Source organism: Harpia harpyja, chromosome 17 (genome assembly GCF_026419915.1).
Source record: "Harpia harpyja isolate bHarHar1 chromosome 17, bHarHar1 primary haplotype, whole genome shotgun sequence".
Taxonomy (NCBI): Eukaryota; Metazoa; Chordata; class Aves; order Accipitriformes; family Accipitridae; genus Harpia; species Harpia harpyja.
In genome coordinates this window covers 30,470,083-30,490,712 of record NC_068956.1, presented here as the reverse complement: position 1 = coordinate 30,490,712, position 20,630 = coordinate 30,470,083, and the positions used below count along the sequence as shown (strand labels likewise).

The 20,630-nt window shown below is 52.8% G+C and overlaps 2 long non-coding RNA genes across 4 annotated transcripts; one reads left to right on the top strand and one right to left on the bottom strand.

Moving 5' to 3' along the window:
• Positions 1-748: 748 nt before the first annotated feature.
• Positions 749-8,390, bottom strand: LOC128153501 (uncharacterized). 2 transcript variants are annotated; one of them, XR_008238982.1, is made up of 4 exons: positions 7,771-8,390; positions 2,089-2,187; positions 1,535-1,595; positions 749-1,398 (listed from the first exon to the last, which is right to left on the bottom strand). It is a non-coding gene; the product is annotated as an uncharacterized LOC128153501 (long non-coding RNA). The 2 variants fall into 2 exon arrangements; XR_008238981.1 differs by lacking the exons at positions 749-1,398; positions 1,535-1,595; positions 2,089-2,187 and adding exons at positions 4,218-4,282; positions 4,751-4,809.
• A 1,590-nt stretch (positions 8,391-9,980) lies between these two features.
• On the top strand, positions 9,981-15,354 carry LOC128153519 (uncharacterized). Of its 2 annotated transcripts, XR_008238991.1 has the most exons (3): positions 9,981-10,170; positions 10,466-10,510; positions 14,654-15,354. It is a non-coding gene; the product is annotated as an uncharacterized LOC128153519 (long non-coding RNA). The 2 variants fall into 2 exon arrangements; XR_008238990.1 differs by lacking the exon at positions 10,466-10,510 and having other exon boundaries at positions 14,710-15,354.
• The last annotated feature ends 5,276 nt before the right edge of the window (positions 15,355-20,630 follow it).

The window sequence follows — 20,630 nt, the reverse complement described above, 5'->3', positions numbered from 1 at the left end:
GGAACACAGAGAGCCTCCAGCATTAGCCAGGCAGGGCTTCCAACTCACCTCGTGTCGTGGTTTAACGCCAGCCGGCAACGAAGCCCCACGCGACCGCTCGCTCGCTCCCCCGCCCCCAGTGGGACGGGGAGACAATCGGAAGGGCGGAAGTGGGAAAACTCGTGGCTTGAAACAAAACCAGTTGAATCATTAAAAAGAAACAACAACAACAACAACTTGTAAGGAAAAGAAGAAAAAAAAATGACAGAGAATGGGGTGCAGGCAGCATGCCAGGGGTCTGAAGCCTGACGGATGATGGGGGGGGGTGGGTGTGTGGAATAGGGGGGGGGGGGGGCGGGCAGGAGATAGGAGAGCAGGGGATGCGGGGGGAAACAACTCGCGTGGGTTAAAAACTCGCGTGGGTGAAGGGGGCAGGCCGGAGCAACAGGGGGGCATATGGGGGAGAAACACACACGGGGGGAGGGTACAAAGGTGCACGGGGGGACACGGGTGGGGATGACCTACCCCAGGGAGTCCACCCGGGATGATCCACAGCAGGTAACTCACCTGGGATAACCCGCAACAGAGAATCCACACCAGATCATCCACACTGGGAGGACCCCCAGCAATGCCCCTCAAACTGCCTGTGCTTCACCCCCAATCTTCCCCAAACTGGGGAGTTTTCTGCTTTTTCAAAATACTCGGTTTGGGGTATGTTTCAGTGCTTTTCCACAACATAAAAAGGGGAGATCTTTTGGTTGTGGTTTTGTGCGTGAAAATGGGGTGGGTTTTTTTGCTTTCCAGCTGCACAAATCCAGGTGGATTTGGCTTTCCCAGGAGTCCCAAATTCGTTCGGTGTTTTCCGTTGCAGACCCAGAATCAGGGGGTTTGGGGTTGTCCTGGTTTCGGCTGGAATAAAGTTAATTTTCTTCTGAGTAGCTAGTACAGGGCCATTTTGGATTTAGGATGAGAACAATGTTGACAACACACCGACGCTTTAGTTGTTGCTAAGCAGTGTTTATACTAAGTCAAGGACCTTCCAGCTTCTCATACCACCCTGCCAGCGGAGGCTGGGGGTGCACAAGAAGAGTCGCTGAGCTAAAGGAGGATTCCAGGTAAACAGGTCAGCTCGAAATACACCAGCTCCTTTAAAAGTTAAGAGCGATTTGAACGCTTAAAATCAGCATTTAGGCTAATTGATGCCATTTTGAACACCTTCTTAGCATACAAGTAAACACTCTTGCCGGTGTTGGAAAACGTCTCCTCCCTTCCTTACAGCACTGCTGCAGGGAGATAACCCTGGGAGGCTGCGGGACGAGGTCGTATGCAATCAGAATCTATGCTTACGGATCCACCGCAACAGCTACAGCCCTTGCGCTGCTGCTGCTGCTTTGCATCTTGCTTGTTTGGTGAATAAAGCTGAAAGTGAAGTGGAAAACTTCAAAAAGCAAAATGAAAAATAAAGAATAAATCTCAGTAATTCACTTTACACTAAAAGGGTGTGCCCATGTTTATATACATCCAATAAAAATACATTACTGAAGCAGTAACTCACCAAAACCACCTCAGGACTCACTGTCACTAGTTACAAGGCTGCTGATGCTTCCTGGGAAAACCTGGAAAACACACGGAAGCGACGCCAGTTTGTCCTGTTTTGTCCGCGTCTCCTCTTTGACCTTGATTGCTTTTAGTACAGGTGCTAGTTATCTCAGTAAGGTTGTCGAGTACTCCTATAAGATATTTAAAAAACCTCATTGACTGCAGAAGCATAAAGCTTTTATCGTGAAAACAAAGCCCGTTTCTTCTGAACAGCTGAACTCTTACGAACAGTTCCTCCCCTCTTTTAGTACAAAATTATTTTCACGGTATCATTTACTAGTAAGCGCACGGAAACAGAAGATTACATGCTTTCAGGAAGAGGAAATAGACAGAGGGAAGTCAACTTGGCGTAGGCGTAACGTGCTCCAGAACAGACCTTAGTTTTAGTATTCGTATTAAAGTATTTCACAGAAAAAATGTGGAAGGAGAGTTGGCACATTCTTAATGTTAACTTTAAAGTCCATACTACAAGTACCTTTGGAAAAATGCAGACACACATCGTAGGCGTACCTTGTACTTGCAGACCACTACGGAATCTTTCCATCTGTCTTGTACTTTCACTGCAGAAGAAAGGGCAACCACGGTGAAATGGTGGCAGCTGACGTCCACCTGAGAGAGGGGGAAAAAAAAACCCCAACAAACAAAAAAACAAAACAAAACAAAAAACTTTAGCATAAAACTGGGTAGGAATCCAAAGCTGCCTTTTTTTGCGAAGGTTTGTGAAGACAGTACGACTGAGCAGAGCAAAAAGTATTTTTGCATCATCTTCGGTACAGCTGTTGACACAGGCCACTAAAGCTTTTGCATTTTTCAGACAACTGTGCTTTTTTTCTTTTTTTTTTTTTTTTTTGACTCATTGGTAACTTTAGTTTCACTAGAACTCACTTTCCTAGATACACGCAGGTGACAGACATAGAGACCTACATACATTTTCTCAAGCCTTAGTATAGCCAAGACTTCATCACCCTATATGTCCCAAGTTGAGTATTTTTGCTAAAGAGCACAGCAACACATCTGTCCTTGTGAACTGCCTCGTTGCAAAAAAGGAATGATTTTTTCCAGGCCGTTGCTCCAAACGGTCAAGATCTTTTAAATCAGCAGTTGCGCCACCAAACCCGCTCAGGGTCCCTCCTAGCTTTTGACTGCCCTGAGATTTAACAGGCACACGCTCCATTCCATCTTCCAACAGCAAAAACACGTTAACGCTCTCGGACCCAGAGCGCAACCCTACAGATGTCCACACACACACCCCTTGCCGTTTTGATGAGGAGCCACCGAGCATCCCTGCGAGCACAGCTGCACGCGCCAGATCGGTTTCACCTACGCCGCCAGTGACCGGTTTCGATGAATGTAGTTTCTGACGCTTTAAACCGAAAACCGTATCTCGATGCTTCGCCACAGTAGAAACGACCCATCGCTAGAATGCTACAAAAACGCAGCAACACAAATTGCAAACCCACAGCAGCAACAGCTCCAGAAATATTTAGACCAGGAACAAGGGAGAAAAATAAAACAGCTTCATCTCACGCGCAGGGGAGCGGCAGGCAGAGAAAAGGGTCGGCATTCTGAGCCCTTACAGAAAACGGGCATTCTCCTTCCATTCCTCAGCCCGTCCGTTAAGGTCTCAATACCGCAACGCTACTACGGCAACGTCGAGAGTAGGGAACAACAGCCCTGCCGCTGGACTTGCCAGTGACCCATGCTATTTACCCAGCAGGATGCGTACGCAGAGGGACACGTTTTGCCACGCACAACCCTGAACTTCCTGAAAATTTACGTTTACCAAAAAAAAGCCATTTGGAACATATTGCCAAACAACATTTGGCAATAAAGCTTTGATGCGTTTGACACACGCAAATTTTTGGTCACTTGCTATTTGCTTCCTGTTGCTGCTGCTGTTCTTCCTTCAGAAATTCTACTTGTAGCCAAGTTATTCACTACTGGTTCAAGCATTTGCCTTCCTGGTATTACCAGCACATTCACAGAGGCAAGTAACTTAATTGCTCTTCTACGATTATCCAAATGACAATTACAGCCATGAAAGAGAAGGAGAGGTCAGGCAGCAGAAGAGCTCTGCAGGCTGGCACCAGTCAATAATGCACTCTTTAAAAACAAACAACAACAAAACAAAACCGTGACCCTGTATCCTTTTTTTTTTTTTTTTTTTTTTTTCTTTCAGAGCTCATCCCTGCCTCAGCATTTTGTCTCGTCAGAGCATGAAGCGCAGGTGACCCGTACCCTGACGACTTTTGCGTGAGATGAATGCCTGTTCAGAAATAGTCCAGATCTGCAGGACTGGCGTCATTTTTATGGTTTTAATCATCATAACTCAGATTTTATTTACTCACGCATTTGTGAGGAAAGTAATTAACTTTTAGACACTGCCTCTCCTTTTTTTTGAGGGGGGGGGGGTGGGGGGGGGGTGGAATGTGTTAGAGACTGAAAAAAATTACGATTCAGAGCTCCCAACCATGACAGAGTGGTGGAGAAAGCAATGAAAGCAAAGACCAACGGCAGCAACATTAACTGAAAGCTGGCTTTAATTCCGATCACGTACTTAAGCGACTCTCCAAGTCTACGCCTCGGTCCGATGAACGACTAGTCCTTTTTTGGAAGGACGAACTTTTTTAGTTAAAAGGCCTAGACTGAAGACTCCGCTGAACGGAATGGGGATTGTGCCACGGGACAACATGCCATCAACACTCTTAATGGGGAAGGGAAAAAAAAAAATCAAACAAAAATCAAGTTTAAGTACCCGTTTCCATCATGTTTCACCCATTACATTTCTACTGGCATCTAGGTGCTCAAAAGTGAACTACAGGGACACCACATATTCCTAAAAATTCAGTTATACATAAAAAAATAAAAGGCTATCTCCAACTTGCCCATAAAATCAGTATGAACAGAGAGAAGAGAAACACTCGACCCTAAAGAAGCTAACAGGCAGCTCTGAATTTACCAGACATGAAATTTCGTTCTTTCACCTGAAACACAAACGTATCAAGGGACCAGTTCAGGAACAGGGCACGATCTGTTAACAGCAATTTTTCCATCAGCTCTTCTGCACTAGCAGCAAATTTGCCTTTTCTGTGGGTTTAACGTGGAGCATCTGTAGTGCCCTCGAACTCGCAAGTGCTTCTCTCCGCTCCCCCAGCCTGATACGTGCGATTACCTGAGCAGCAAGCGGAATTAACCACGCAGGATTTTCTTCGTGTGACGCGGAAGGTGACACTGGGAAAAGAGGAGACAAAGAAATGAACCTGCTTGTCACACCCAGCCAGCGGTGAAAAGACAGGGGAGGATTCTGCCGGAAGGGCTCTGCACCCCAGGAGCTCCCGCCGGCCGGTTTCTCTCCCCTTTGCCCGGTACCGAGGGGACGACGACACCTCGCCCGCACCCCCTCGCGGGGGGGGGCTGCCCCAGGAGAGCCGGGGGACCCCCACCTCGCTTCTGCCCGCGGGAACGGACCGGGCGAGACCCTCCACGCAGAGAGAGGAGCGTGGCGTGGATCGCATCCCCGAGGGAAGAGGCCGGTCTCCCCGCTGGCAGAAGGACAACTCACCTCCCTGCTGCTCGGAGCCGCTCGCTGCAGACAGCCCTGCCTGCGCCGGGCCGCTCTTCAGCCGTGCTGGGAGCGTGGTCCGGCCGACGGACGCTCCAGCGAAAAGACGCTCCAGCTCATCGCGGCTCCTGCTCGTTCCAGCCGCAGGTACTTTTGCCTCTGGCTAACGCACGCTCCAGACAGCGGACGCCCCGCCTCGTTCCAGCTCCCGCTTGCTACAGTTCTGGCTCACTGAAGCCCCAGCTCCGCGGTGAAGCTCCGGCTGATTTCAGCTGCTTCTCCTTACAAGCTCCAGCTATGTGCAACGGCCTGGGCTTTCCATAAGGTTGTATATCAACTGCTGTCAAAACCGGAGCATTAGGATTAAACATCAGAGTTACACGCCGTATAAACATTCGTTAGTTTGGGCGATGAATTACTGAACAAATATTCTGAGCAGCGCAGAAAGAAGAGCTGCACTCAAAGAGGGCACGTGGGGTCTGAAAAGCGCCTTTCCCCCCACAGACCATCGCAGATGTTGAGTTCGGCCTGCTGCGTGCCGGCCTCCCGAACTTCGGCGTCCGACACAACCAGACCCCCATCTCCAGGGAGGGTCCACGCACCCTGCCCACCCCCTGCTTACCCCCGCAGCTCCCCACACCCTCCCACCCGCCTGCCAAAACAGCCAAGCCGGCTCCCGCTTTTGGCCCCCACGCCGGCTGACTCGGGGCCCATTTGGGAGCCAAAAAACCCGGCTGCCGAGCCTGTTCTCAAGGCCCAAAAACGCAGGGCCGGACCTCTGTTTCTGGGCCCAAAGCCGCGCAGCAGCTCGGTCTGTTTCCGAGCCCCAAAATCAGCCAGGCGAGCCTGTTGTCAAGCCCCAGGAACAGAAAACTTGTTCTCCATTTCTGACCCTGCAGCGCCCACGGGCGACGCCGAGCGTAGCCACCCCACAGCCCTGCACCCCCGGGGCCCCACGCGCAGTTTTGGGGAGTGCTCGGGACCTGCGGAGGGCCCGGCCCCACGCCTCTGCGGGGCAGCCCCAGCACAGGCAGGGCGTCGCTTCACGATCGCCGTTTCAGGCTTTATTTCCCCGCCACGGCCAGGCCCCCACCCCAAACCCCCGAGCCGAAGCACCCCCGCGGGTAGCCGGGCCCAGCCACCTGGAAAACAAGAAAACCAAAGAGGGAACAAGACAGAGAACGTGGGGAGAGGCAAGGAGACGGACACAGAAACAGAGAGAGCGCGAGAGGGATAGGGAGCAGGACAGAGAGATGGAGCGAGAAAGGAAAAAGGGACGGGAGGCAGAACCAAAAGAAAGAGACACAAGGACGGGGAGCAGGACAAAGGGACGGAAGAGAAAAAAAAAACAGCGACGGGCTGCAGGACAGAGATGAAGGGATTAAATAGACACAGGGAGCACGACAGGAGGACAAAGAGAGACAAAAGGGACAAAGAGCAGGCCAGCATCGGAGGGGAGAAAACCAACTGCGATGGGCAGTGGGAGAGAGATACGGAAAAAGAAAAAAATACTGAGGAACAGAAAAAAGAAAGAAGAGACAGCTAGCTGGACAGGGGGACACAGTTAGAAAGGACGGGGGAGGGAACGGGGCAGAGAGAGACAGACAGAAAAGGTAGCAAAAGAAAGCAAGGCAGAGGGACAGCAGGGCGGGGAGGGGGGGAAGGGACAGGGGTCTGGACGGAGATGGAGAAATAAGCAGCAGGGACAGAGGAAAAGAGACAGAAAGAGGGACAGGGAACATGGCAGAGAAGGACAAATCAGGACAGCGGCAGGACGGAGATAAAAAACTGGGACGGTCCTCACGACAGAGAGGAATACAAATACAAGCAGGGAGCGGGACAAAGGTATACAGCGAGAAACGACGGGACAGGAAGCAAGGCAGAGCGACAGACAAGAACAATGACAACGAGAGAGAGAGAGAGAGACAGACAGACAGAGACCGTGAGAAGCACAGGGGGTTGGGGAATTTAGAAAAAGAAGTATCAGGAGCCCTGCAGAGAGAGGGAGGGTGAATAAAAAAGGGGCAGGAAGCAGCACAAAGGGTCAGAGAGAGTAAGAGATGAACAGGAAGGAGGACGGGGACAGTGAGATCCAGAATGACAAAAATAAACAGCAACAGCGAGCAAGACAAAGGGACAGAGAGAGAAAGAGAAAGTAGAAAGAAGAGAGATAGGAAGGCAGGGACACAGAGCGGCACGTACAGGCGCAGAGAGGAAAAGAACGCCAGGGAACAGGCCAGAGAAATTGGGAGGCGGGGAAAGAGGTGGATGCAGATCAGGACAAGGAGATGGAAAAGGAAAAAACAGCGACTGGCTGCAGGACAAAGACGGGGGGCGGCGGGGGGGGGGAAGAGGGAGAGGGAGCAGGACAAGAACGCAGAGAGAAAAAGGAAGGGGGGGCAGTCGAACAAGAGAGAGAAAGGGGGAGAGGAAGAGGGAGCAGGACAAGAGAATAGACAGAAGAGGAGAGATACAGGGAAGAAAAAAAAAAAAAAACAAAAAAACACAAACACCACCCAAAAAACCCCAAACGTCACAGCAGCATGGGAAAGCGAGGGGGCCAGGAGAGGGGGAGGGAGGGACCGGGACGCACAAGACGAGCGACAGGGCCTCGAGGGCCCAGGACTCACCACAGCTCTCGCTCTTGGAGCTGCCAGGAGACCTTGCCAGCTCAGACGCTTCTTTCTCCTTCTCTCCTCCCTTCCTCTTCTGGAACTCCCGTCGCTTGGCTGTCCTCCACGTAACGGAACACGCGAGCGTCTCACAGCTCTTACGAGATGAGGCCTCCTAGACACGTAGCCTCGCTCGCTCGCTACGTGGCAGTACCCCGCTGCTGGTCGTGCATACAGACCCTGGCGGTCTGACCTGCTGCGGACTACGAGGAGGGATGCTCCCACACCCGGAGAGGCAGGCTCTCTCTTGCCTGCAGCGGGAGGCAGCTGCCAGCCAGACGGCCTTCCGCTGCTTCTTCTTTACCTTTCTGTGGCCTCTCCAGCTTCCGCAGCTCCTGCCCACAGCCAGTAAGCGCTCCGCCTGTCCCTCTGCGCTCCCGCGCCGCGAGGAGAGGGAGGCCAGGCAGAGACAGCCCACGCAAGCCTGAGGCTGCTGCAGTCAACGGCATCCCCAGGGGACGAACGGACAACCGCACCCACAGCGTGGCCTCTGGGAGAGGGAAAGAGGCAGCAGTGACCGTTATTACCGCAGCTCGACCCTGGCCGGAGCCCCTCCTTCCGCAGGGGCTTCCGCAGACGCCGCTCGTCCCCCGCGCCGCTGCTAACGGCACCCCCGTTAAGGGAGACTCGAGACCACCGCAGGGCCAGCTTGCTGCCCTCGCGACAGGGCTCGGGGCTGCCTGCGGCTACAGCGCAGGCTTCGGGGGAGGGGCTGGAGCTGGGGGCAGCCGCACGGGCCGAGCGGGGCCGGGGGAGCTCTGGCGACTCGGGCAGGCGCCCGCTGGCCGCGCCTGGGGGGTGCCCGCCTCCGTCCCCTCTTCCCTTCTACCGGCTCTCTCTCGGGGAACTCCCCGGCGCTGCCCTGGCCCGGCTCGCCTCCGGCCGACCGGCAGCCTGCCGCGGCGGCCGCTTCGCAGCTTCCCGTCCCGCCAGCCCCGGGCGGCCAGCGGGCAGGAGGCACCCCGCGCCCCCGCCCCCGCCGGAGGGGATCGCTCGCCTCACCCGCGGTCCCGGCGCTCGCCCGCTGCCGCCGAGACCCGCGCGCCGCCACGCTGCTCCCGGGGACCGCGCATGCGCCGGAGGGGCCGGAGCCGGCGCGCGAACGCCGGGCTGCCCCACGCGCAGGACGGCGCATGCGCCCGGGAGGGCTGGTCAGGGAGCGGGCGCAGCGGGAAGCCCGCGGAAAACCACGCGAAACCGGCAACGCTCCTGCGTCTGACCTGGTCGCACTCCGGGGGCCGCGGCGGCGGCAGCAGCGAGGACTACGCCGCGCCCGAGAGCCACGCGGCTGCCCGGCCGCCGAGTCCGCGGAAACTACAGCTCCCGGCATGCCCCGAGGGGACGCCGCTTCCGTTTCCGCCCACCCCCACGCCCGCGCAGCCGCAGTCCCCGCCGAGCCCCCAGCGCCGCTCCGGGCAGCTCCGGCGCGCTCCCGCCGCCGGCTCCGGCACGGCGCGGCACCCCCCGCCCGGCTCCGGCTCCGGTCAGTCCCCGCCGCCGCCGCTGCTCCGGCACGGCACCCCCCGCCCGGCTCCGGGCAGCGCCCGCCGCCGCCGCTCCGGCACGGCGCGGCACCCCCCGCCCGGCTCCGGGCAGCGCCCGCCGCCGCCGCTCCGGCACGGCGCGGCCCCGCCCCGCTGCCGCTCCGCGCGTCCGGCACGGACCCCGCCGTCCTCCTCGGGGCTTTCCCCGGGACCCGCCGGGCGATTGCGCAAGCCCCGCCACGGGGCCCGAGCCCCCCCCGGCCCACGTGCTCCCGGCCCCCCGCGAGCCCCCAGGGCCCGGGCCCCGGCCCCGCCCCCCCCGGCCTCGGCACAGGCGGCCCCCACCTCCCCCGGGCCACCCCCGCCTGGGACGTTCGCGGTCCGAGGGGCGCCCGGCCCCGCTCACCTTCTCCCGAGGGGCAGCCGCAGCCCGGCCACCGCTCCGCTCCGCTCCTGCCTGGGCTCCCACCGGCCCCGCCGCGGCCCCTCCCCCGGCAGCCCCCCCTTTCCAGGGAGGGGCCGTCGCCATCAGCCTCACTGCCCGCACCTGGGGCTCCTCCAGCCCCGGCCCGCAGCTGTGGTACCGAAAGCCAGAATAAAACTCCACAACACCCATGGGAAGTTCAGAAGCAGGCGCTTCGTTTATGGAATGAAAGATGTCAAAGTAAGATGACTCTTGACGAGCTGTTCACTGGGGTAAAAATACAGATTTTAATACCCGTCTTATTTTAGTTCTAAGACTTGGCAATTGCCAGGTATCATCTTTTCGATTTACCCAGGTCCACCGTCGAGGCCACAAGGGAGATTTCTTCCAGAGAGAGGAGAGAGTTATTAAGTCTAAAGTCCATTATTTGCTTTTGTCCTTCAGGAAAAGGTGAGTGGATCGTATATCATCACTAGTCACCCAAACAGTTAACCCTAAACTTTTCACCTGTCCTTTAATACAGTCAATTCCAAGCTAATTTTTTTCCATTATTAAGAGGGGAGCCAGGATCATTTAAAATATTATTCCACTTTCTACAGATACATCCCCCATCTTAGAGCTTTAGCTACTAGAGAAGGTCTTTGGATTTTGGGGTCAGAGGAGTTGCAAGTCTAAACTTTCATACCCTTCTCTTTAGGATGTGTGATTTTTCTCTCTTTGTCTAAACCAATCTAAATTTCCATAGATGGTCCTGACTCTGGGTGGATCTAACAAGGATCCTGGAACTCCAGTAAATTCCAAACATCGTTTTATATTTTAAATAGGATCCCAAGTTCCTTTTCGCACTTGTCTCTACGGTTTTGCCAGCTGACAGCCCCAAGGGGTGTTTGTACAAGTCTCTCCCGAAGGGCGATAAATTAATTCTTTTGTCCGTGAGGTGGATGGTTTGGTAATGTTATAATTCAAAATGCTATAATTCCTTCTTTCAAATTTAAAAAAATAATTGCCTTTTAAATCCATCCAATTTAATTTGCTAAAATGATTCTCATTGTTCTACGTCTTTTCTCAAGTTTTGGTTAAATTCAATGTCAGTATTCTCCACGGAACTAGATTTTCATCTGACTTTGGAATCGGAAGGCAGGCTGTTATCGAGGTTAAATTTTGTGTCTTTACAAAACTTTGAATCAATTCCAAAACTAGAATTTTTTTTTTTTAATCAAAATTACAGAAACGGTTAATATCAAGATTAATAGCTCAAACAATAATTGTTTCATTTTGTTTATCTTGTGTTTAGAACCCCTCAAAAAAAATACTTAAACCCTATAACACACAAAAAGATTACTGCCCTTGACAATATTCCTAATAGCAACCCCAATATTATAAACTTTACACAATTATTTTCCCAAATAGATAACGTGAAACTTACTTACAGGTTTTCAGTTTCAAAGGGCCAGTTTCTTTAGACTTCCAATTTCCTGTTGGTGCTTTCTTTAGTCTTGAATAATGAAGCCAAGGTTCTTCTCCCAGACCTTTACTGCTGTAAGCGTTCTTAAAATGACTCGATACGGTCCTTTCCACTTCTCAGTGATTTTATATATATTCAATCTCCTGGTCGGAAGGGATGCGCTGCTACGTCCACTTCTAAGGGTCCAGCTGCGGAGACATACTGACGAAGTTCTTGAAAAGAATTTCTTAAAGAAATCATAACACCTTTTAAAAACATATCTCCAAAGCCACTCAAGATACTCAGAACATAGGTCTCTTGATACGGTCTTTCATATAACATTGCATAATGACTTAAATTTTCTTTCTCTTCTGGCTATACTCTGATTCTTAATAGAGCCATGGGTAAGGCTTTAACCCACGTGAGTGAGTGAGGTTTCCTGACAAATTTTACTCAACTGTTGCTTAAGGGTATAGTTCATTCTCTTTCTTCCCCGCCCCCCCTTGCTTGTGGTCTATATGGGGTGTGATAGTCTCAATCTATAGATAATATTTTGCTCAACTTGTCTCATCATCTTTGCTATAAAATGAGGGCCATTGTCAGATGACATTCTTACAGGCACCCCATATTTTGGTATTATCTCTTTGAGCAAGACTTTAACTACTTCTCTTGCTTTGTTGGTGCGACAAGGGAAAGCCTCGGGCCACCCAGTAAAGAGATCAACTAAAACTAGGGTAGATCCTTCTTTTCAAGGCAATTCTATAAAATCAATTTGCTAGTATTCCCCTAAAAAATTTCCTTATTTAATAATTCCAAAGATAATCTTATTACTGATTTGGGGATCATTTTATATATAAATTTCACATCCGCTTATAATTGTTTAAACAATCTTTGTCATATTTTACTTTCTGTTCCCCGATAGCCTTTGTTATGTTCAGCTCGGGCAATTTCTCTTATTATTGTGGGCGGGACTATTATTTGACCTGTCGGTATTACAGCCTGTCCTGTTTCATTTTGTTAGCCTGCAATCTAACAATTAATTCTTCCATCTTTTTCATTATAATTTGGAGTTTCTTTAGGCAATTTTATACTTTTCTCTGGAACTAGCGCTAGGATGCCTTTTTCTGCAGCCTCTTTAGCAGCTTTATCAGCCAGTCGGTTACCTGCGTTAGGAACAGTCTTACCTAATTGATGCGCTTTACAGCGCGTTACCGTGACCGCTGTTGGTTTTTGAACGGTTTCTAACAATTTCGGTATTTGTTCTGCATGCTGAATGGTGGTTCCTTGTGCAGATAACAGTCCTCTCTCTCTCCATATCGCTCCATGCGCACGTACTACTCCAAAAGCGTACTTTGAGTCTGTCCAAATGTTGACTCGCTTTCCTTGACTTAGTTCCAGAGCTCGAATAAGAGCTCTCAATTCAGCCTTTTGGGCAGATATCATCGAAGGCAAAGTTCGCAACGCAATTACCTCCTCGGTTGTTATTGTCTATCTCGATAAACGTTTTCCTTCACAGATGAAACCGCTTCCGTCGGTATAGAGTTCCCAGTCTGTTTCTTCTAGCGGCACATCTCAGAGATCCAGTCAGCTGGGGTAAACTCTTTCGATTGTCTGCAAGCAGTCACGTTCCAGTTCTCCTTTAACTTGACCGGTTGTTGAAAACGCAACAGGGTTAACGGTGGTAGTAGTTCTTAAGTAAACATCATCTTGTTCCAGCAACACCACTCGGTATTTCAGCATTCTGCTAGGGGATAACCAATGCCCCCCTTTCTGTTTTAGCGCAACAGTTATCGTATGGGAAACGTACAGCGATCCTTTGTCCTCAGGTGAACTTACGAGCTTCCTGGATCAGTAGCGCAGTTGCAGCGACGGCTCTCAGACGACCGGAGCATCCCAGACGCACGTGATCTAATCGCTTCGAGAAGTAGGCCACAGCTCGCCCACTTGGCCCTAAATATTGGGCCAGGATGCCCAGAGCTATACCTCTTCTTTCGCGAGTGAAAAGTTCAAATGTCTTTGTGAGATCTGGCAGGCCTAGGGCTGGCACCCCTATTACAGCCTGTTTCAATTCTTTGAAAGTAGCTTTCTCGGCATCAGTGACGTGCGGAAAACAGACTCCGCAGTCAGTGAGATTGTAAAGTAGGTATGTTCATCCGGCGCTGGGCAGCACGGGGGGTAGTCCCACCAAAGTCGTGCGCACCCGACTCGGCAGTTTGTCTCAAGTTTATACAGTCAAGTGTTACATATTCACAATACGCCTATACATATGCGTGACCTATCCCCGCTTCCTATTAAAATTAGCTCCGAGAGGTCATTTCCATAGTCTCCTCTCAACTGCGCTTGCGCAGTGCCTCTTTATGGTGGTCGTCTGGTGGTCGCAGAGATGAAGAGAGATGACTCCTCTTCGTCACCGCTAGTAACCTTTTTTCTTGCGCAGGCTCAGTGATTTCTTGGTATTCACCCAAGCCGCAAGACCGGTCTTAGCTGGCTCTTGGGGCCTGCTCCTGCTTCTTATCGGGAGCTGTCTCTACCTCATTGGCTGGTCCTTGGGACCAGCTCTTCTTATCAAAGACTGTCTTTGCCTCAGCTAATTTCAACAATGTAAGCGCTAAACATCATCTCTCATCCCCCTTTATTATGTCTACTGAGATTCTTTTGACTCCCCTTGTCTCATCAGTCCAATCCATCGTTTGAGGTTTTGAGCTGCTCCTATAAAGGTCGGACCAGCAAGCCACAACTGATAATCTACAGGTGACACCACGCAACCATTCCCGGAAATGCTCGTCATTAATTTGTTAGTCTTAGGTTCGGAGAGACGACAAATTGCCTCTTTGCTCTCAGTTCCTAATTGTCTCTGTCCTTTTAGGATTTTAAAACTCAAATAAGTTTCTTCTTTCTGGGTTATTTGGGTTTTTTCTTTTGACACTCGCTATCCACTGATTCCCAAAGAGTTCAAAAAGTTAATAGTTAACTTTGTGCATTGTTCTTCCATCTCAGCTACAATTAACAGATCATCCATACATTTCAACAAGATTTCTTGATTATTTTCTTTCTTCCAAAGCTCTAATTCTCGTGCCAATGGATTTCCAAAAATGGTAAGACTATTCTTAGAGCCTTGAGGCAAGACTGTCCGTGTATATTGTCTTTTTCTCCCAGTCTCAGGATTTTCCCATTCAAAAGCAAAAAGCTCTTGACTGTTGGGATCCAAGGGAATACAGAAAAAGGCATCTTTTCAGTCTAACGCTGTGAACCGTTCTCGTTTCTCTGTTAGGGTTGTTAACAAAGTATAAGGATTTGCTACTACCGGATGAATATCTTGTACTATTTGATTTATTGCTCTGAGGTGTTGAACTAATCTATAATCTTTTTCATTAGCCTTTTAACAGGCAAGGTCGGGGTGTTATATTTGGATTCACATTCTGTTAACAATTTATATCTTAAAAATTTTTGTATTATCAATACTAACCCTTTCCGGCTTTCCAGTTTTAGGGGGTATGGCTTAATTCTTAGCGGATTCGATCCTGGCTTTAAATCAAGTCTCACAGGTTCTGCTTTTTGGATTTACCGGGAACTTCCCAGTCCAGACGATTGGAATTACAGCATTATACTTTGACTGGTATGATCTTCTGCTTTCGGTAACCATCCTGTAACAACAAAGCCACTGCTTCGATACGTTTAGTTTCTGGAATTAAAATTTTAATCTCTCCATTTTTTAATTTAATTTCTGCCTCTAAGTTCTCCAGTAGATCTCCCCTTAACAGGAGTTTAGGAGAATTTGGCACGTACAAAAACTGCCGAGTGACCCGTTGCTTTCCTAATTTCATTGTTAAAGATTTAAAGAAGGGTCTAGTTTCTCGTTCACTTGTTGCACCAACACCACCAATTTCTTCAAAACTTAACTCTCCCTCTAAGGTATTTAAAACTGAAAAGGTGACTCTAGCGTCAATTCAAATTCAATTTTCTGTTCTCCCAGTTTAGCTGTAACCAGAGCTTCTGCTGGGAGACTCCCCTCCGGTCCCCGTCAGCTGCGTTCACTTAAAAAGAACAAATCTACCTATGGCACTTCATTCCATTTACTCTCTCTCCTACAAAACAACAGTAATTGCAATATAGTATTATAACTCAAAGTTCTGTTTGTTTCCCATTTTTCCTGCAATTCACCCCAGTGTGCCAATAAACATCCCAACGGTGATGTTTTTGGTATCTTTTCATCAGCAGTTCTATTTCCTGCACTCTTATTCTTAAACAATTTTGCTAGTGCCATTATACTTATATACATTCAAATCCCAAATACCAAACAAACGCAAATGACAGTTGTCCCAAATAATACACAAAGTCCAACCCAGCAATAGCTTTCGCTTACGACTTAGGGGCAGACGCCTAGGCTTCCACTGCAAACGGGTACCCTCCAAGCCCCAACCCTGCGAAGCTTTCGCCGCGCCTCACGGGCAGGCTTTCCAAACAAATTCCAAAGAAGCAGCGCCTTACCTTTTTTCCAGGGAACGCCGCGAGGAGCTTTGTGAGTCGAGGGCGATGGTTCTCCCCGAGAATACCTCGGCGCCGGCCGGAGTTTGATCGACACTCGATCTCGTCCGGTCTCACTCGCAAGGTCCCGTCTGGGTCGCCAAAACCGTTACCGAAATCCGGAATAGAACTCCTTAACACCAACGTGAAGTTAAGAAGCGGGCACTTCGTTTATCGCAGCGCTGGGGACACGGGGGATCGCTCCTCCAAAGGCGTGTCCCACTTAGTATCAAAATCCGTCAGTTTTTACAGACTTTTTCTGTCAGGTCATTGTTACGTAAGCTCTTTCCATAAAAAGGCATACTATGCTCGTTCTTAAATTTAACCTTTCTAAGGATTGGTCCTTTGATTATATAAGCTTATCAATATTCTTATTTAAAAACAATCATTGGTCAGTTACACTTAGCTCTACTGACTGGAATCTTCGATACTCAAATCAAGATGGGAAGGGTAAGGGGGTTTCCAAGCAGCAAACTGGCGTCCACGACGGTTTCCTTCGTTTCTTGAAAAGGAACATAGAAAAACCTGTAACTTCCTGGTGAGGTTTCTAGGGTTAGCTATTTCCAACCTTAACAATATTAAGGTTCCAATAGTCACACGTAACGCAGTTCCTAAAGTTTCTATGGCTACGTTTCAAACGTAACAATCCTATACGTTACGCTTCACAATTTTACTTCTTAATCAAACCTAACTCTTCTATGTGATTAAATTTTGATTTCTTTACCAGAATATTTGCAACAGCTGGAGCCCAGCAGGAACAGGGGGGGCACGGCCCGACCCCCCCCAGCGCCTCACCTCCTCCTCCCCTGGGCTCCCTCACGGCCCCTCGCCCCGTGCAAAGGGAGCGCAAACGCAGCCCGGAGGGCAACGGGGCCGGCCGGCCGGTGTCCGTTCGGTCAGTCGCGCGCCTAACGAGTCCTGCCAGCGAGTCCGCTCCGGGGCTCGGGGCCCCCCCCGACGCTCCCCCTGCCCCTGGGACACCTCTGATAGCATATTTCCATACATTCTGTATGGCACGTCTAAATAGTTTTGGATGGTTTTAATATTTTGCACCAGCCGTGGAAACTGGTTTGCTGCTAGGTGACTGTAAAAGTGAGATTTAGTAAATAATTATTAGAAATCTTACACTAACACGATGATTGAAACAATAGACAAAAGTATAGCCGAGCAATTAACTAGCAGAGGTAGGTACTCCTAAGTTTTGCAGTTCTTTGCTCTTATGACTAGATGAGAACAATGCTGAAACTGACCGCATGCGATTGAAACTGCGTTAAGCTTTAAGATCAAAGAACCAAGGACAAGAATAAAGACTTCAAGGACAGCCAGCAAGAACTTCAAATGGGCCGGTGGTCGCAAAAGCAGCCCTTCGTCTCAAATGGATCCTTCATTGCGCGTGATCGGATGTAGGCAGTGCTATGATAATCAGTTGCCATCATTTTTATGTATACGTATACTAATCTGATTCATATGCAATTAGTTAGTCTATATGACCTGTTTGTGCTAAAGCTGTGGCACGCACGCTAGGTGGAACTATCCCCCGTGCATCCAGCGCTGCAATGAAGAATGCCCGCTTTCTAAAACTCCAAAACGAGCCTTAGAGAGTTTCTTGGACCGGCTTTTCAGTATCAGAGGTACAAGGGAGGAAAGGAAAACAAAAAAAAGCAGCGGTGTGGGAAAGAGAGGGGGCCAGGGGAGGGGCAGGGAGGGACCAGAACGCAGAAGAGGGGAGAGAGAGACAGGGCCCTGAGGGCCCGGGGCTCACCACAGCTCTGTTTCTTGGCGCTGCCAGCAGGCTTTGCCAGTTCAGACGCTTCTTTCGGCTCCTCTCCCGCTCCCCTCCTCTTCCGTAACTCCGGCTGCACGGCCGTCCTCCCCCTAGGAGAACACGCGTCTCGCAGGTCTTGCAAGACGAGGCTTCCTAGGCACGGAGCCTCGCTCGCCCGCACGCCACGCGGCCGTACCGCACCGTCGGTGCTGCACACGGACCCTGCGGTGCACCCTGGCGGTCTGACCTGCTGTGGGCTACAAAGAGGGATCCTTCCACACGCGGAGAGGCAGGCTCTCTCTTGCCTGCAGCGGGAGGCAGCTGCCGGCCGGGCGGCCGGCCGGCCTTCCATTTCTTCTTCTCTACCTTTCTCTGGCCTCTCCAGCTTCAGCCGCAGCAGCTCCTGGCCACAGCCGGTAAGTGCCCTGCCTGTCCCTTTGTGCTCCCACGCCGCGCGGAGAGGGAGGCCCGGCAGAGGCAGCCCATGCAAGCTTTCCTTTCCGGCAGCGTTTCCTTACCGGGAGGAAGCAACGAGCGCGGCGGCACCTCCCGCCGGCGCCGCATTGCCGTTACCGTCGGACGGCACGTGCGGGACGGGGGCAGCCCCGCGCACTCGCAGCCTCCGAGCTGCAGTACCGAACATTGGTCGCAGGGTGGCAGCGGCGAGCGCTTGGCACGAGGCGCCAGCGCGGCTCCCCAGCGGCAGTACCGAACATTGGTCACGAGGTGGCGTAAGAGAGCGGCGGCGAAAGGCGCCGCCAGCGCGCATGCGCGGATCCCGAGCTCCTGTGCCGCGTTCTGGTTGCCAGGCAACAGCAGGAGGGCGGCAAAACGCGCCACCGCGCATGCGCGCCTCCCGAACGCCAGGACCGCCTTCTGGTTGCTAGGCAACAGCACGAGCGCCGTAAACCGCGCCACCGCGCATGCGCGGTTGCCGAGGCGTCGTGTCGCGCTACGGTTGCTAGGCAACAGCGGCGAGCGCCGTAAAAGGAGCAGCGCGCATGCGCGCCTCCCCAGCTGCCGTAAAGCGTCTCCGTTGCTAGGCAACAGCACGAGCGCCGTAAACCGCGCCGCCGCGCATGCGCGGTTGCAGAGGCGTCGTGTCGCGCTACGGTTGCTAGGCAACAGCGGCGAGCGCCGTAAAAGGCGCACCGCGCATGCGCGCCTCCCCGCTGCCGTACAGCGTCTCGGCCGCTAGGCAACAGCACGTGCGCCGTAAAGCCCGGCACCGCGCATGCGCGGTTGCAGAGGCGTCGTGTCGCGCTACGGTTGCTAGGCAACAGCGGCGAGCGCCGTAAAAGGCGCACCGCGCATGCGCGGTTTCCGAGCTGCCGTACAGCATCTCGGTCGCTAGGCAACAGCACGGGCGCCGTAAAGCCCGGCACCGCGCATGCGCGGTTGCAGAGGCGTCGTGTCGCGCTACGGTTGCTAGGCAACAGCGGCGAGCGCCGTAAACGGCGCACCGCGCATGCGCGCCTCCGAGCTGCCGTACAGCGTCTCGGTCGCTAGGCAACAGCACGGGCGCCGTAAAGCCCGGCACCGCGCATGCGCGGTTGCAGAGGCGTCGTGTCGCGCTACGGTTGCTAGGCAACAGCGGCGAGCGCCGTAAAAGGCGCACCGCGCATGCGCGCCTCCGAGCTGCCGTACAGCGTCTCGGTCGCTAGGCAACAGCACGGGCGCCGTAAAGCCCGGCACCGCGCATGCGCGGTTGCAGAGGCGTCGTGTCGCGCTACGGTTGCTAGGCAACAGCGGCGAGCGCCGTAAAAGGCGCACCGCGCATGCGCGCCTCCCCGCTGCCGTACAGCGTCTCGGTCGCTAGGCAACAGCACGTGCGCCGTGAAGCCCGGCACCGCGCATGCGCGGTTGCAGAGGCGTCGTGTCGCGCTACGGTTGCTAGGCAACAGCGGCGAGCGCCGTAAACGGCGCACCGCGCATGCGCGCCTCCGAGCTGCCGTACAGCGTCTCGGTCGCTAGGCAACAGCACGAGCGCCGTAAAGCCCGGCACCGCGCATGCGCGGTTGCAGAGGCGTCGTGTCGCGCTACGGTTGCTAGGCAACAGCGGCGAGCGCCGTAAAAGGACCAGCGCGCATGCGCGCATCCCCACCTGCCGTACAGCCTCTCCGTTACCAGGCAACAGCGGGGGCCCAGCCACACGCACCACCGCGCATGCGCGCCTCCCCAACGCCACTTCCCACCTTCGCTCGCCGGCCAGCAGCACCCCCGCAACGATCCTCTTCTGAGCATCAGCTGGATGAGACACCACTGACAGCTCAGCCCAGTAGAGACCAGCCACAGGCGGCAGCTACTTACTGGGGGCACAGGGCTTACGTTTCCCTGCCCTTTCCCCACTCGCAGCCCGGGCAGTCCTCTTCATTGCCTCCGTTCCAAAAAGCACCCGAGTGGCTGGAGCCTTTACAGCAGTCAAGCGCAAACAACAGACAATGCGGGCGGTCGCTTCTGTCCCTGCCCCCCCACCCCATTCTCTAGAGAGGAGAAGCAGCACAGGGAACCTGCAAACGGCAGGGGGGGTTGCCCTGGACCAAGCCCCAGGGTCTGCTGTATCCGTCTGCACGTGGCATCAGGGTTGTGGGAGGGACAGCAGCCAGTCAACAGATGCTGGCGAGAGATTTAAAAAAAAAAAAAAATAACGCCTGGTTCAGGTGACAGCCTGAAGGCAGGCCACGAGAGACCCAAAGCTGCTTCGCGCCAGAGGGGCAGCTCTGTTCAGCAGGAAACGGCGCGTCCCAGCGGACCGGATGCGAGCGGCCGACCTGCAAGTGAGCGATACCCTGGCGATCCTGGGGCTCTGTTGGGGCGGGCGCACCTTTCCTCACCTCTGTGCTATCACAACTCTGCTCTCCTAATCCTGCACGCACGCAAGGCTTCTTGTGCGGGGCTCGTCTCTTATCGAAGAGACGCTGCACGGTGTTACTTACCGCCCTGCCCTCCGGCGTGCAAAGTAATTAGACGGGAAGCAGGGAAAGCAAAAGAGGCGCGTCGGGATATTAGATGTCCTCAGCAGATGACCGTAGAGCCCTCGAGGTTCCATCTTTGCTCCCTACAGGAGCGTGGCTCCGCACTCCTTGCCGCTCCCGCCAGCAAGCGTCACAATTGCCCTTTGCTGCCTGCAACGCGCAGTACCTGCACGGCCCGAGTACTGCTGCTTACGGAGCAAGA